This window comes from Macrobrachium rosenbergii, chromosome 37, assembly GCF_040412425.1.
Source record: "Macrobrachium rosenbergii isolate ZJJX-2024 chromosome 37, ASM4041242v1, whole genome shotgun sequence".
Taxonomy (NCBI): Eukaryota; Metazoa; Arthropoda; class Malacostraca; order Decapoda; family Palaemonidae; genus Macrobrachium; species Macrobrachium rosenbergii.
The window spans coordinates 24,439,037-24,455,015 of record NC_089777.1 but is presented as its reverse complement, the minus strand read 5'-3'; the positions used below and the strand labels follow the sequence as shown (position 1 = coordinate 24,455,015).

Below are 15,979 nucleotides of genomic sequence, written 5' to 3'. Positions count from 1 at the left end.
TATATATATATATATATATATATATATATATATATATATATATATATATATATATATATATATATATATATATATATCATACGCTGACGATAAAGATATTCCGGTCTTGCTAAAGTTTGAATGAATTCAATGCATTGATTGATGAGGTTACCATTCAGAATGGTAACCTCATCAATCAATGCATTGAATTCATTCAAACTTTAGCAAGACCGGAACATCTTTATCGTCAGCGTATGGTATATTGACGCTCTGAATGGACATTTTAGAACGAATAATTCTTTTTGAAACAATATCCTTGGGCATTGAAAATTTTTTAGAGTAATTGCAAGGAACTATATACATACATATATATATATATATATATATATATATATATATATATATATATATATATATATATTTATTTATTTATTTATTTATTTATTTATTTACAGTGAAATAATGAATGTTGTAGTGATCGGCGAATCCAATAAATGTAAGAAAATAAGAGAAGTCAATAAGTGGTCACTGTGGCTATTCCATTTAACATTTGCCGCAGGTAGGCAGTAAAACGCCTGGTGTAATCAGCCATTACACTCAGGAGCGGTAAGGCAACACGGACTGTTTTGCACTAGCTGGTGAAAGAAGATTTCTGGAGATAATTACCGTCTCTTATGGAAGCTGCCCAGCAGTCTATTTGATTTCGGATCTTTTATGAGAAATGAAGTAAACCTGAAGCCATAGTGAATCATGCTGTATGGACTGCGTTTAGACTGGGTTGTACCAGACTGGGTTTAGACTGGCCATACCAAACTGAATTTAGACTGGCTATAAACCATACTGCGTTAAGATTGGGTTCAGACTGGTACCAGACTGGGTTTAGACTGGCTGTACCAGACAGAGTTTAGACTGGGTTTAGACTGGCTATCCCAGACTGAGTTTAGTCCAGGTTTAGACTGGCTATACCAGACTAGGTTTAGACTGGCTGCACCAGACTGGGTTTAGACTGTGTCTAGATTGTTTATACCAGACTGGGTTCAGACTGGCTATACCAGACTGCATTTAGACTGGGTTTAGACTGGCTTTACCAGACTGAGTTTAGACTGGCTACCAGACTGGGTTTAGACTGCGTTTGGACAGGCTATACCAGACGCATTTAGACTGGGTTCAGACTGGCTATACCAGACAGTATTTACACTGGGTTTAGACTGGCTACACCAGACTGCATTTATACCGGCTACATCAGACTGTGTTTAGACTGGGTTCAGACTGAATATACCAGACTGGGTTTAGACTGGATTCAGACTGGCTATATATACCAGACTGTTTAGACTGCATTTAGACTGTACCACACTGGATTTAGACTGCGTTTAGACTGGCTATGCCAGACTGGGTTTAGACTGCGCCTAGGACTGGCTATGCCTGTGAGAGTACCTGTCTGCAAAACCGTTTAATACATCAGAAATCGGAATGAAAACCAGTTCAGTTTAGTCACAAAGTTCATCCGGAAGTGTTGACAACCCTCTTTCCCCTTCCTCCCCCCACGCACTCCCCTAACATTCCCCCTCCCCTCCCCCTCCCAGCGGAGAACCCCACAAGAGATCGCTCATCGTTCAGAAAGTTTCGTTCGATTCCGCTCCGCCACAACAGATCCAGAAATGACGGTCGTCATTCATCTCAATTTACTTGTGGTTTATCATTATTGATTGATGCATTAATGAGCTTTCCAGAGTCTCTCTCTCTCTCTCTCTCTCTCTCTCTCTCTCTCTCTCTCTCTCTCTCTCTCTCTCTCTCTTCATTTCACCCTTTCTTTCTTCTTTTCACCCTTCCTCTCTGCCTACGCCTCCTCTTCCTCGCCCAACTAGACCTATCCACACGATCTGATGATGGAACCAATTTGCTAATGGTCAGAGTTACATGATTCTGACGTATTGAAATTTTAGATATTGCTTTATCGGCGCACGGGAGATTATGGTCTGGTTAAACTATCGTTTTAAAAGGAGGGGAGTTATCATGGGAGTGATCCAGGGGGTGGGGGGTTGTCCAGGGGAGTGTTGCAGGGAGTCGGTGTTGATAAGAGTTGCATCGGGCTTCGCCTAATGACACCGAATATTTAAAAAAAAAAAAAAGACCTATATATTGTTTGCTTCGTGTTGGTTGTTTGCTGTGAATCTTCAGGAAATGTTATCGCCCTGGTTACGTCTGGTATAATAATAATAATAATAATAATAATAATAATAATAATAATAAGCTCCAAGATATTTAAAAAGATACTCGAGTAAAGAATTCCAAATTGACTAATCTTTAGATTACTGTGGATGTCTTTAACCCAGTTCGAATCATTATATATGAAAAAACGATATAATATCAATAATGTGTATAACATTGAGAGTCTACAGGGTAATAATAAGCTCGACATTCCGTCGATATTTAAAAACTGGGACGTATGCAATAAAGGCACCATTTTCCGAAAATGGAACGTTAAGTAACGTTATCGGGATCGTATGATAATAATAATAATAATAATAATAATAATAATAATAATAATAATCGCATCTCATATAGTTGACCGCGTTAGTTCGAAGTCAACACTCGTCGCATAAATGAAACTATAAAAGAAAAGAAAAATAGCTCACTCCGGCCGTTTTGTATCTGTAACCACCATACAGTCCCAGTTCATCGTCACGGAAACCCCGGTCTTCGGTAATGTCATTCACGACTTGAAGTACGCGAGACGGTTTGTATAGTTGCAGTTACTAAACGTTTGTCGGTGTTGTAAAACCAAGGTTAGTGACGAGTCTCGGTTTCGAGTTAGGGCGACTAGACCTAAAATCCTAATCCTCACCGTGTGTGAAAAATGTTGTATCGGTTTGTTATTCAGTGTTAACATTTGCGTCATTCTGTTTCCACAAAATGAATGAACATCGGATAATTTTTGTTGTAAGATGTCCTTGATGTACGGAGAAGTGGGGAAAATCGCGGGAAGTGTCTAACTACTGTAAGACTAATGATGACAAAAGCTAGGCCTATATACTTGAAGGATGCATAAAGCATTTTCCGTTATTCTCTGAGACCTTGTAATGCTATAGAGTATAGATAATGAGAATTAAAATATAGAACAAGTGTAAGAACAAGAGTTTGGATTGTGTTTGGGAAGGATGGTGTCTAAACCCATATTACTGGGCTTGTCTTAAATAGATTGAAGAGTTTACATTACCTCTGGTTTTGTGGGGCACGGCTCAATAACCAAGTACGACGACGGTACGGTAAGTACATGTATTACATCATAAAGTTTATTTAGTTATTTATTTATTTATTTCTTGTTGGAACCCCGTGCCCTACTGGGTCAGCGTACAGAAGGTGAAATATTTCCCTTAATATGACAACCGGTGAAGCGTGTTATATTGTGTGAAGGTTGTTTAAATACTATGTATTTTAGTATTGTCGAAATAACTCTTCTTTGGATGCTGTATATTTATTTAATCAAGTTGCTGATTTTTCGTAAATAAACTACTCTGGATCAAAGTGATAAACATTCAGCCGATGAAATGTAAATGAAACTAATACACACAGCATATATATATATATATATATATATATATATATATATATATATATATATATATATATATATATATATATATATAATAATATATATATATATATATATATATATATATATATATATATATATATATATATATATATATAATGTGAATGTTTGTATTTGTAAGCGCTGCTTATTGAGATTCAAGTATTGATAAATTTTTAAAACTGTTTACAGATGGAGGCTGTAAAATTACCATTAGCATAGAACATCAAAAGAAATACCGTAACGTAAGAACTACTACTTCTTCTTCGTTTAACGTGCGTAAGAACAACGTAGGCCTATTGACACGGTACTCGATGCCTTTTAGACACCTCCGTATACACACCTACGTACTCTTTACCTGTTTAGAATTTCGAATATGGTTCTCCATTATCGCTTGTATTAATAATTCCCTTTGTCTCGTTACCCACACATACAACCCCCACCCCCCTACTTCCATCCACCACTCAAACTTCCCACTTGTAAATTCAAAGTTCAAGTGTCGTTACAAGGTAGAGCCAAACACTTTAGTTGAACCGTAGATCAATTTAGTCAACCGGCTGCAATTGAGTTTGAGCCTTCGGCGCGGAGACAGAGAGGTCAAAGTCTTTTGCAAGGCTATTTATCACTGGGATTGCTTTTTATATTTCCTTTTATATTTCCTTATGTATACTTACTAACTTCTGTCGAACTTCAAGTTTAATAATGCATTCGAACAGTACAAGATTTTGTAATTATTTTGTTTCAAGACTATTTCCTGAGAGTATTTGGGTAGTGAGCTGAAATTTTCCTTTTATTTGCATTGGAAATGTTAAAAATTTCTGTAAATTCCATGAAAATCCAGTAAAAATATAGACATTTCTGTGGATGTTTCATAATGGTGGTCGCCCATAGTGTTCCTATCTACCAATACTGTACCATCCACCACATAGTACTAAGAATGTAGTTAATTTTGATAGTCGTTTTCCAGCTAGGGTTGCAGCTTGGATTGTAATGATATTAATATGGCAAAACTTCTTTCGAACTATGTTGAAAACTGTGTACGTAACCGTGGTGTCTGCTGCTTGGAACTCTTATATTATTGCTGTTATTGTTACTAGTACTACACTTCTTCTTCTTCTTCTTCTTCTTCTTCTTCTTCTTCTTCTTCTTCTTCTTCTTCTTCTTCTTCTTCTTCTTCTTCTTCTTATTATTATTATTATTATTATTATTATTATTATTATTATTATTAATGATAAAGTTACAACCAATAATCAGCCTTTTAACATTAAAACCAACCCATACCGCGTCTTTCAGCAACTGCAGCAGTAAATATTAGCATTTAACAAAGATTTTAAATTGCCCAGAGAATAGTATGAATTGCCTTTTCAATCAAGATTCATGTGAATCTTCATCTATCAGTCTAGGTATCTGTAATGCAAACCCTACAGGCTTTTTCAGGTGATCCCAGTCTTTCAGGCTGCTAGGTGGATCTAATTTTCCGCTCATCCGTGATACAAATCGTCTTTCCTCTCGCGGTGTCTTTTTGTAGATGTGTTTGTTTGCTTCGCAAGAGCCAGAGTGACGAGTATTGAGAGATTTTGTAATTTTTTTGTCGTTTATGCACGAGCCTAGTTTGATCTAACTATAAGAGTAACTACAAAGTAATTTCTTTGCTTCATTTTACCGTTTCAAAGAGGGTGAGTTGTGACGGTTTGTCCGTTCTCTTGAGAACATTATATGGTAGGCTTAACCTATTTTCCATCAAAAGTATTGGTAACATTTTTATTTATCAATTTATGCATCTAGTCGTTTACTTATTTATATGTATTTTTCTGTTAAAGACCATTAGACCAAAGATCAAATTTTCGTGATGGTAACGGAAATCATCTCGCATTCAACTTAGTGCGATTCCCGCTTGACCAGATGTAATTCTCAAGATGAATAAAGATAAATAGTCCTCTCAGATTTTTCACGTTTCCACAACAAGCTTTCACTTTGACCGGACCTACTATCCCAGATACTTGAAAACGGTGTGGTACGTTGTATTAAATTGAATAATATATTGAAACGAAATGTATCTCCTGCTTTAATAGCAAAGCTCTCAAGTAAGCATTGGTAAGAGCCGTTGAATAGAAATGCGTTAAGCTTCAGTTATTTGTCCTCCTCTTCGCAGACAGAGGTAAGCAAATACTGTTCCTGGAAAAGCTGAAAGGAAAACAGGCTGGTTTATGCATTTATAAACGAGTAGAAAACGCCTAGAAACAAATTGAAAGCATATAGCAAGGGTTGTCAGTCACCGGACCGGCAGACAGTCTGACTTTGCACTCGGTCACAATCTCGGCGAATATTCGCTCGCGGAAAAGGAAGGAGAGGAGAGAGCGAGTGCAAACAGAGCAAGAGGTGCTAGAAACGAGCGATGAAAGCGAACTCCGCTATCCCGGAGGACTCTACAGTGCTCGACTACAGTTTTCAGAACTACGGTCCTGCCATATTTCTTGCCTTGAATATCAGCCTAGCTTTGATGGAGTCACTTTCAGTATTCGTTGCGGGCCTTTTGTTATTTCGGGAAGTCTTTGTGTGTCATTTCTAGCGATGGCGCTAAAAGGAAATATATATAAAGGTCGTTTTCTCAAGTGCTTGCTTAGTTCATACTGTATTGTTTAGTCGTTATTTACTTGTGCTTGTGCATTTTAAGTCTCCTTTTACATGATTTAATTTCCCAGGGTTTTCCTTTATCATTCTTTTTTTTTATTTATTATTTTGTCTTTGTTCTCGTGTTAAGCGTAATTATGCATCACTTTGCTGAAGCAAAACCAAAACCTCTCCAATTTGGTAATTTTTGTTAACATTATACTTAGGTAATAAACCTTTCCCCCGCTGCCCTTATTTTATTTATTTTTTTTAGTTTTTAATTGATTATGTCAAGATAAGCCTTTTGACTCTCTCTCTCTCTCTCTCTCTCTCTCTCTCTCTCTCTCTCTCTCTCTCTCTCTCTCTCTCAACTGTCAGCATCACGAATTAGGACCTGCATCTTGCCCACGCTTCCGGAAATCTAGGCTTCGCTTTGAAGCCGGCTTTATTTCAACATAATTAATGAAGGGAATCGGATCTTCTCTTGAGCCGTGAAACTTATCATACTAACTCAGCCGTCGGCTTTATGAAGCCTGTTCGTACATAATGACGTCGATTATTCGAGTTGGAATCGTCTTGTGTGAACTCTGATTCGAGATATGTTTAGTAGGAAATTTGAAGGTGGAACTTGCATGAGACTAGTGTTATTTCCGTGAAAGGAGAACGGGATTATTATTATTATTATTATTATTATTATTATTATTATTATTATTATTATTATCTCATAAGACTAGTGTTTATTTCCATAGACAGAGAACGGTGTTATTATTAGGAGCAGGATTAATAGAGTACGCTATTAATCCTGCTTAGGAGAACGTTATTTCCACAGAAGGAGAACGGTATTATTATGATTGACCTAATCATGTGAGCTGTTTTTAGTACCACGTCACACTATGAGTCTAGGACTCTAGGGGATACTTCGGCTTCCAGTTTGCCAAGGTTTCTCTTCCCACAGCTTTTTCAGTCCAGTCCATAGGTGTCTCTCTCTCTCTCTCTCTCTCTCTCTCTCTCTCTCTCTCTCTCTCTCTCTCTCTCTGGAATCCCACGGAACAGCGACATCTATGGTGATACTTGGGTTTTGGTTTTGTCGATCAGAGTTAGGTCTAGTCGATGTGCTTGTATCGGCCTTCCGGTCCGGATACTGTAGTCCCAGGGTAATTGTCCATATGCAGCGCTGTGTATATCTGATTACATGGTACCCATTTAGGGACTTTTACCTTTTGTAATGTAATACGACGATATAATGAAGTTCAAGAGTACTGCCTATGGTAGCGCCGCGCTCTCTACACAGTGCTTAGAAAAAATTTTGTTTCACTCTTCAGTCCGGCAGACGAAAACACAAAAAAATGAACTGCTCAGAAATATTTCTTCAATAATAATAATAATAATAATTTCGAAAGGTAGTTTTTGGCACTGTTGTTATCATTATATCTACTAATGTACCATTGACGGTAGTGTGCTAGTGGCTCGAGATGGTAAGTCCCAATCCCAGAGACGTTACGTGCCGTACTGAAAAGCTTTAATCTCATATGTAGGCCATCGTTGAGACAGGATAACATTTGAGTGTAAACAAAAATATTTCCATAAACCTAAAACGTACTACGCTTATTATTATTATTATTGTTATTATTATTATTATTATTATTATTATTATTATTATTATTATTACTGGTAGCAGTAGCACTAGTATCATCATAGATATTTAGGATTCGTCTTTATTTTGGGGGGGGGGGCGCCCCGCCAGTGATCAGTATATACGCCCGAAATGGCGGTAGAGTAGTGTACTGTTAACCCGTGCTTGCATTCCAATTAAATCCTTGTGATGGGGGAAAGGGGATTTTAATCAGCCCTGTGTTCCTGCTGCCGAGAGAGAGAGAGAGAGAGGGATTATTTTGTTCTGCAAGAATTAATTAGCTAATTCGATACACATGGACTCATTATAATTGAATCAGGAACTGTGATATCAACAGTGAGTTTGGATGGTGTACTGTTGTCAATGCTTCTGTTGATGTACTGTTTTGGGTACTCTGTGTTGCTATGTGATTTACGCGCTCGCGCGCACACACGTATGTGTGTGTATATATATAATATAATATAATATAATATATATATATATATATATATAATATATATATATATATATATATATATATATATATATATATATATATTATGCACATACATACATATACATACATATATATATATATATATATATATATATATATTATATCATATATTATATATATATATATAAATCATATATATATATATATATATATATATATATATATATATATATTTCATGGGGTATTGCTTAGCGTGAAAACTGTACCATCCGATTTCTAATAAGTTAGATTTTTAACTTATTTCCGTAAATAGTTAACTAGCTGATAAAATTCTCGGTTAACTGGCATCCTAGACCATCCTATTGGAGTAGCCTAACTACTTATTGGGCTACTATAGGTCTACTATAACTGCTATGGGTCTAATCATAGGTCTGCTATCACAACTAGAATTACCAGAACGGCTGATCTGTTAATTTACAACACAACGGTGTCAAAACGTGTCAAGTTACAGGTAGTTTAAGAACAAATAAAATCATAAATATTACAAGTCATTGTTAGATGGAGTGGGAACAAAACTCTTAATTAGATCAGGTTGTAGGTAAATGAGATAGGAACAAATCACGTTTCCGATACGCCAAGTCACTTGAAGATTGTATAGGAACAAAATGGCGACGCCCCATTGAGGTCAAGTCACTGGTAGATGGATAATGAGACGAAGAGTGACCATTGAATTGGTCAAATTACGTATAGATTTGAATACGTAACTTTATCATAGTCTGCGCTTAATTCGCTCGTCTCCAGCTAAAATGAAAACGGGAAGAATATTCTTTTCCGTGAAAAGCTTTAACAATAACCATACCTTATTTATCTCATTATTGATTATTGAATAATAGGAGTGAAAGACAAGGTTGGATCTTGTTTTGCCACAAACATCAGCTAAATGTAACCATTAACTTTTATATTTATTGGTTAGCACGAAGGATAAAGGAAATAAAAAGAAAATCGGTGATACCTCTACCGTAACCCTTCAAACCCTTCCTTCCTTTTTTCCGGCGAAAATCCAAGATTGGCGTAAATTGAGTCCAGGTCTCGGTCTAAAGGGTTGTTCGACTGTAGAGATTGCAGCCTTGCAAAGGGGGTGTCTATTGCAAGCCAATCCCAAAACTGGGGTCACGTTGCTCCTTTATCAGCCTAAGGATCCGGTGGGTAGTTGGCCATTTTTTTTGGGGGGAGAGGAAGGGTTAGGTAGGCAGGGGTCTCTTAGAAGAGGTGTGTGGGAGGAGGGATAGTGTGTCATGTTAGTGGAAGGGGGAATGGGTAGGCTATAGAAGGGGTGGGGTGTGTATTGGGAAGGAGGGAAAGACCACTGAGCCTTTTCTTCTCTTGAAGATACAAAAAACAAGAGCGTCTTGGATTTTTGTCCTAAGAACGTTGCACCGAGAGAGAGAGAGAGAGAGAGAGAGAGAGAGAGAGAGAGAGAGAGAGAGATACCACAAGATACCTTATAAAAAATGTAATTTCATTTTTGTGATGGAATAAAGGATAGATGAATTTGAGAAATAGCAGATGGGGCCAATAATATACTTTGGGCTTTCGTCAGGGAAATACTTTGCATAAAGGGAACGTATATAGACTGATTCTGTCAGTGCACCTCACGTGGTGTAACGTAAGCATTACTGAAGGTTCTTTGCAGCGTCCCTTCGGCCCCTAGCTGCACCCATTTTTCTTAGTCTTTTACTTTACCTCCGTTCCCACTTCTTCTCTTCCGTCTTGCTGTACAATCGCTCCAGCTCCCTAATCTTTTCACTGTCCTAAGTGCTAAATGGCTGAAAGCACCCAAAGTACAGCTAATTTTTTAAAAATCATTATCAGCACAGATGTATATTCATATAGTGTCCTTCTGCAAATCATGTACACTCAAAGTTTCCAAATTTTGAAATTCAATATACTGTATATACAGTATTTATATAATTATATATATATGTTTATATTACATATATATATATATGTATATACAGTATGTATATATATATATATATATATATATATGTGTGTGTGTGTGTGTGTATACATGTAATGTGTATATGTATATATATGTATATGTATGAATGCATATAACTCATATTTAGCCTAACCGTCCGTATTTTTTAAGAGAAGTAAAAAATAGCTTGAGTAGTTTCTACAGTTGGAGCCATAACATAATTGAGAAACCACCTCTGGATTCCAGCGACCTCATGGAAAGCACGGAAGGTTATTCTGGGCAAGTTCCGGCACTATATCTTCCAGCGATGTCCGACCGAGCTTTCAAACCCCAACAATGTCCTGTTTTTTTTTTTTTTTATTTTTACGGGGAGGTTGGTTGGTGGGGGCAAGAGGGGCGGGGAGGAGGGGGAATTTTCTAGAGATTTAAGATCATATTGGAATTTTTTCGCCGTTTTAAAACAGGCAGCAAGTTATCCAAATAAAGACCAGTGGGAATTTTTTCCTATTTTTTTTTTTCGAAGTCGAATGCTGGAAATGAGAAGGAAAAAATACAATTTATTTTTTGCCGTCTTGTTTTGTTTATTTTTATTTTTTTTTAAATCATTAGAACTGTTATATCTTTTCTTTTTTTTTTTTTTTTAATCCTCTAAAATGATTAACTATTGATAAGAGGACTTCTTTCTGTAAGTCATAGAAACGGTTTAAACACGTTTCGAAAAAACTTGTACATAATAATGATGAATTTTTAGTGGCATTTGAAAAAATATTTTGAAAAGCTTTTAGATTGACATTGATAAATTATTTAGGGCCAATAGAGATTTTTCCTATTTTTGAAGATATTGTTTAATGAATAAGCTTCCAATGAGTTATTTAAACCTCAATGGATTAATGAGAAAAGTTGCGAGCTGAATTAATTGCAAAGAGTGTTCTGCTAACTGAAAATGTTTTATCGTAGAGCAATAATAATGATAAAAATATTATTATTATTATTATTATTATTATTATTATTATTATTATTATTATTATTATTGTTGTTGTTGTTGTTGTTGATGATGATGATATATTTACAACAAAGGTTAAATTTTCTTCTTATTTAATCACGCATCCGATGGAACTGTAAAACACTTTATCTTTACTTCAATCCTGAGTCAATCCGCAAACTTTGCTACAGAAATCTCGATGATATTCATTTATTAATGTCAACAGTAGAAGGTACACATGTGGAACTCTTCCGTAATAATGTCGAATGTCCCCAAAATTATTTAACCTTTTTGGGCCAAGGGAAACATTCACCCGGACAGGTTAGCAATTACTCCGGAGTTCCAACAACGCGGAGGCTTATTTTTTCAGTGGAGATCGTGCGGTTATTCTAAAACGTCACGGAATGACGAAGATGGAAGTTCAAAAAGTCACGGCGATTGGTTACAGATATTCTACGCGTTTTAATCTTCGCTCTCGTGTCACTAATGTTATAACTTGCGTTCAAAGAGACTTTTTTTGTTTTTCAGAATTTTTTTTTTTTTGGGAATATTTGACCCCCAGAGCAAACGAGGGGAAGGTTAATTATAGCTGTGTGTTTTAGGTCTTTTGAACCGGCTTAACTTCATTTTGGACTTCGGTCCTGATCAGAGGAAATGGAAATATAGATCATGTTATTTGTCCTTTCGATTGCTTCTGATTATTTTCAAGCTGTTTACCCCGTAAGAGGGAGTGCCGTCAGTGCACCTCACGCGGTGCGCTGTAGGCATTACTTAAGGTTCTTTGCTGCATCTCCTTCCATTCATTTGACTGCACCTCCGTTCATATTCTCTTTCTTCCGTCTCACTCCCCACCCTCTCCTAACAATTATTTCGTAGCGCAGCTGCGAGGTTTCACTCCTGTTACACCTTTCAAGCCTTTTTTACCGTCAATTTCCGTTTCAGCGTTGAATGACCTCATCGGTCCCAGCGCTTGGCCTTTGGCCTAAATTTTGAATTCCATTCCATTCCATTCAAACAATTTAGTTACTAATTTGAATAATTTATTTTCCACTTTTGCTGTTACTTTAGTAATCTCATTCTGCTGTAATCTCTTATATTTCTTTACAAAACTTTACCAGCAGTAGTGACTAAGATTTAATTAAGGAGGGAATTATAACTTGAGTTTTTTCACATTTATTAACTATAAGAATATTACTCTGAATCTTGTCACTAATTGCCGGCGATCGTAGCATAACTTGGCCTTGTGAATTTAGCTTTCTTCCCAAGATAAAAATTTGGAATTCACATCCCCCTTCTGCTTTCCCTGATTTCCGCCTCCTATCTTCTTACTTTTATTCAGGTCTGGGCTAGAAAAGGGTGCTATGTTAACCGTTCTGTGAGCTGAAACCTGTTTGACATTAATCTGTAGATAATACTCAAAAATAGATCATATTCAGAAGTTACTGTTTTCCAAAAGCCAGTCGTCTTAGAATGCTATTTTCCAGTATTATAAAATAATTGTAAGGTAATATTCAGACAAACTTAATATTCAAGGAGCAATATTCACCAAGATGTAATATTCATCAGCGAGTATTAATCACAAGGAAAATGACGGCGGCCTCCAACTTGGGGAAACTCCGCTCAAGTTCCCGGGGACCAGACTTCCTAGAGAGCTCGGGAGGAAGAAGAGGAAGAAGAACAAGAACGAACAAACCCTAGACCAATTGGCATGCAGAGTGCCACAAGGACCTCCATTGATTTCGAAGGACGTGCCATGCGTGCTGGACTGCGGCTCTCTCGTCCTCGAGCAGGACTTGATTGCTTCGCATTGGACGAGGTCCTCCTCCAAAGCAGTAAATTAGTGTCAGTTCGCTTGGGAAGCGCTCTCGATGTCGGATGGGTGGGTGCGGTCTCTCTCTCTCTCTCTCTCTCTCTCTCTCTCTCTCTCTCTCTCTCTCTCTCTCGAGTAGTTGGGAGAAGGATGGTGATTCTTTGATTTGTGTTTCTTCTTTTTCTTTTTCAGTTTTGTTCGAATAGGTTTGTTCCTTTTGACTCTTGTTTGGTCGGATGGGTGCATTCCTTTGGCCTGCTTGTCCAGATGGGTGTGTTCCTTTCGACAGTTGGGCTGTTTGATTAGAGGGATGTGTTCCTTTCGACTAATGGATTGTTTGTTCCAATGGATGCATTCGCTACGACTGTTGGGCTGTGGTCCAGTGGATGTGTGTTCCTTTCGACTATTGGGCCGTGACTATGAATATAATAATTTTAATGATAATAGCTTTTTATGGTAAGAATTGTTATGTTAATGTAAATTACTTACTCGTAGAGGTATTATAAATGTTGAGTTTTTCAAGACGAAAGATTCTTTCGACGTCAATTACTTATTAATTATTATACAAAAGGCTTCAAAATATTATTGGTCTTGATAAAAAGACATTTTATCCTTTGGTTCAGAATTGAATTGAATATAGAGTTTAGGTCAAAGGCCAGGCACTGGGACCAGTGAGGTCATTCAGCGCTGAAACGGAAATTAACAGTGAAGGTTTGAAAGGTGTAACGGAAGGAAAACCCCACAGTTGCACTATGAACCAGTTGTTAGGAGAGGATGGAAGAAAGAAAATATGAAAGGAGGTGCAGTAAAAGGAACGAAAGGGTTGCAGCTAGGGGCCGAAGGCACTCTGCAAAGAACCCCAAGTAATGCCTACAGTGCACAGCATGAGGTGCACTGGCGGCACTACTCCGCCCCCCCCCACCCCCGCGTTTTGGTTCAGGCTAATGTTTTAACTTATTTTTTTGACCAAGTGCTTAGAGGTCTACGCATGAACGAATATAGTATTCCAGATCTTAATAGACTTACCTGTTATCTTCCAAGTATTATATTCAGTCTGCCCATTGTATGATGTGCCTTGTGTAGCGTTTTACTGAACTCTTATTCAGGATAACCTGTCTTATATAATTGTTCCTAAATATTTGAACGATTCGCCCTCATTGATCCTTTCTCCACCTAATGTTATTTAGTCCAGTTGTGAATACACTGCCCTCATTACTTTTGTCTTCCTTAGATTTTTTTTATCAAATCTGGACATGTGAGGCGTTCTGTTAAGCAAGCAATGGAACCCACAAAAACATAGTGTATATACAGTATATATATATATATATATATATATATATATATATATATATATATATATATATATATATAATGTGTATGTGTGTGTGTGTGTAACAGAATCACGAAAATATGGAACGTGATGAATATATAAATAAATGCAATGCCACGATGGAAAGTAACAATGAAGCACTGCAAGGCCTTACGACTTCTTGTCCTTTACTTAGAAGAAGTCGAAAGGCCTTGCAGTACTCCATCGTTCCTCTTTCCTTCGTAGCATTGCCTTTATCTATCTGTCTATCTATCTATATATATGTGTGTGTGTTTGTGTGTGCGCGCGCGCGTGTGTGTATATATATATGTGCGTGTATGCATGTTAAGGAAACTATGTAGATAGATATGTGTACTCTCCCGTTTCTCTCGAGTTTTTTTCGCGTGGTAGGCCTATTTTTCCTTTCCGTTCTTCGTTAATTTCGTTATGGAAAGAGATCCTTTGTTTTGTTGGTCTTTTGACACCAACTTCAGTAACTTTTTTTTTTTCCTTGTAGGTGGGTGGTCCCGTCAGTGCACATCACATGGTGCACTGTAGGCATTACTAAAGGTCGTTTGCAGCGCCCCTTCGGCCTGTAGCTGCACCTACTTTTTAGCCTTTTATTTTCCATCCAGTCCCGCTTAGTTTCTTCCACCTTGCTGTCCAACCACTCGAACTCCTCCTTTTCGTCGTCTAGCACTGAGTGGCTTCGGAATTCTTTTCCTGCCTCTGGTATTTCATTCTCCTGTGTTCCCTGGGTCATTTAGATTTACCGGACCTTCTCAGATCTTAATTTAGGCGGCCGTGTTCTTCTGTCTTTTTGCTATAAATAAAACTAATAAAAAATGGAGGAGGAGGAACTGGCAAGCTTATGACTTCGTCGTAAATAATCTGTATCTAGAGTAATCATTCTTGCTTGAGAGCGCCTCAGCTTCCGGTTATAAATCTCTCCGGGATCAGGATCGTATGGTGCGTGGATATGCCCAAATCTGACCCCCCACCCCACCCCAACCTCCTGCCCTCCCACTCCACCCTCAATTCTCCTAACTCCACCCCACCCCACCCACGACACCCTTATTGCTCCTACCCCACCCCACCCCACTACATACTCAATGATCCTAAACCCTCCCCCATTCCCCCATCCACACACACACACACACACACACACACACACACACACACACACACACACACACACACACACCGCAATGGTAAATAAACTTCTTTATGCTGATGCTTAGTAAACTATTTAGACCAATATCCTTCCTTTTGTTTTTGCAAACTAGTGTATTTTCCCTCATAGCTTATTTCGAATACCAAATATACAATAAGAGTCTTAAGTCTCACTAATAACTTGATCGTTGCATTTCGTTTCTTTTGTGATGTGAAACTGATGCGGAAAATTAAAAAATGTAGAACTCGAATTTTAACAATAGCTTCATACTTGTTTGTTGCTTTTGGGGGGTTAAATTTTCCTGGAAATTCTAATGAGAACCTGAATATCAATCATAGCTTTGTATTTGTTTTTTTATTCATGATTTTTGAGGTATGAAATCATGGAAATTATCTTTCTGTTACTACTAATGTGTACCACTATATATATACTATATATATGTGTATATATGTATATTTGTAAATATATATATA

At 37.3% G+C, this 15,979-nt stretch overlaps 1 protein-coding gene across 1 annotated transcript in view; it reads left to right on the top strand.

Moving 5' to 3' along the window:
* Nucleotides 1-2,642: 2,642 nt before the first annotated feature.
* The window catches only part of LOC136825426 (uncharacterized), a 43,240-nt gene continuing 29,903 nt past the window's right edge, over nt 2,643-15,979 (top strand). Inside the window, exon 1 of the mRNA XM_067081812.1 lies at nt 2,643-3,245. The gene's annotated coding sequence lies outside the window, so the exon portion shown is untranslated. The remainder of the gene's footprint in view (nt 3,246-15,979) is intronic.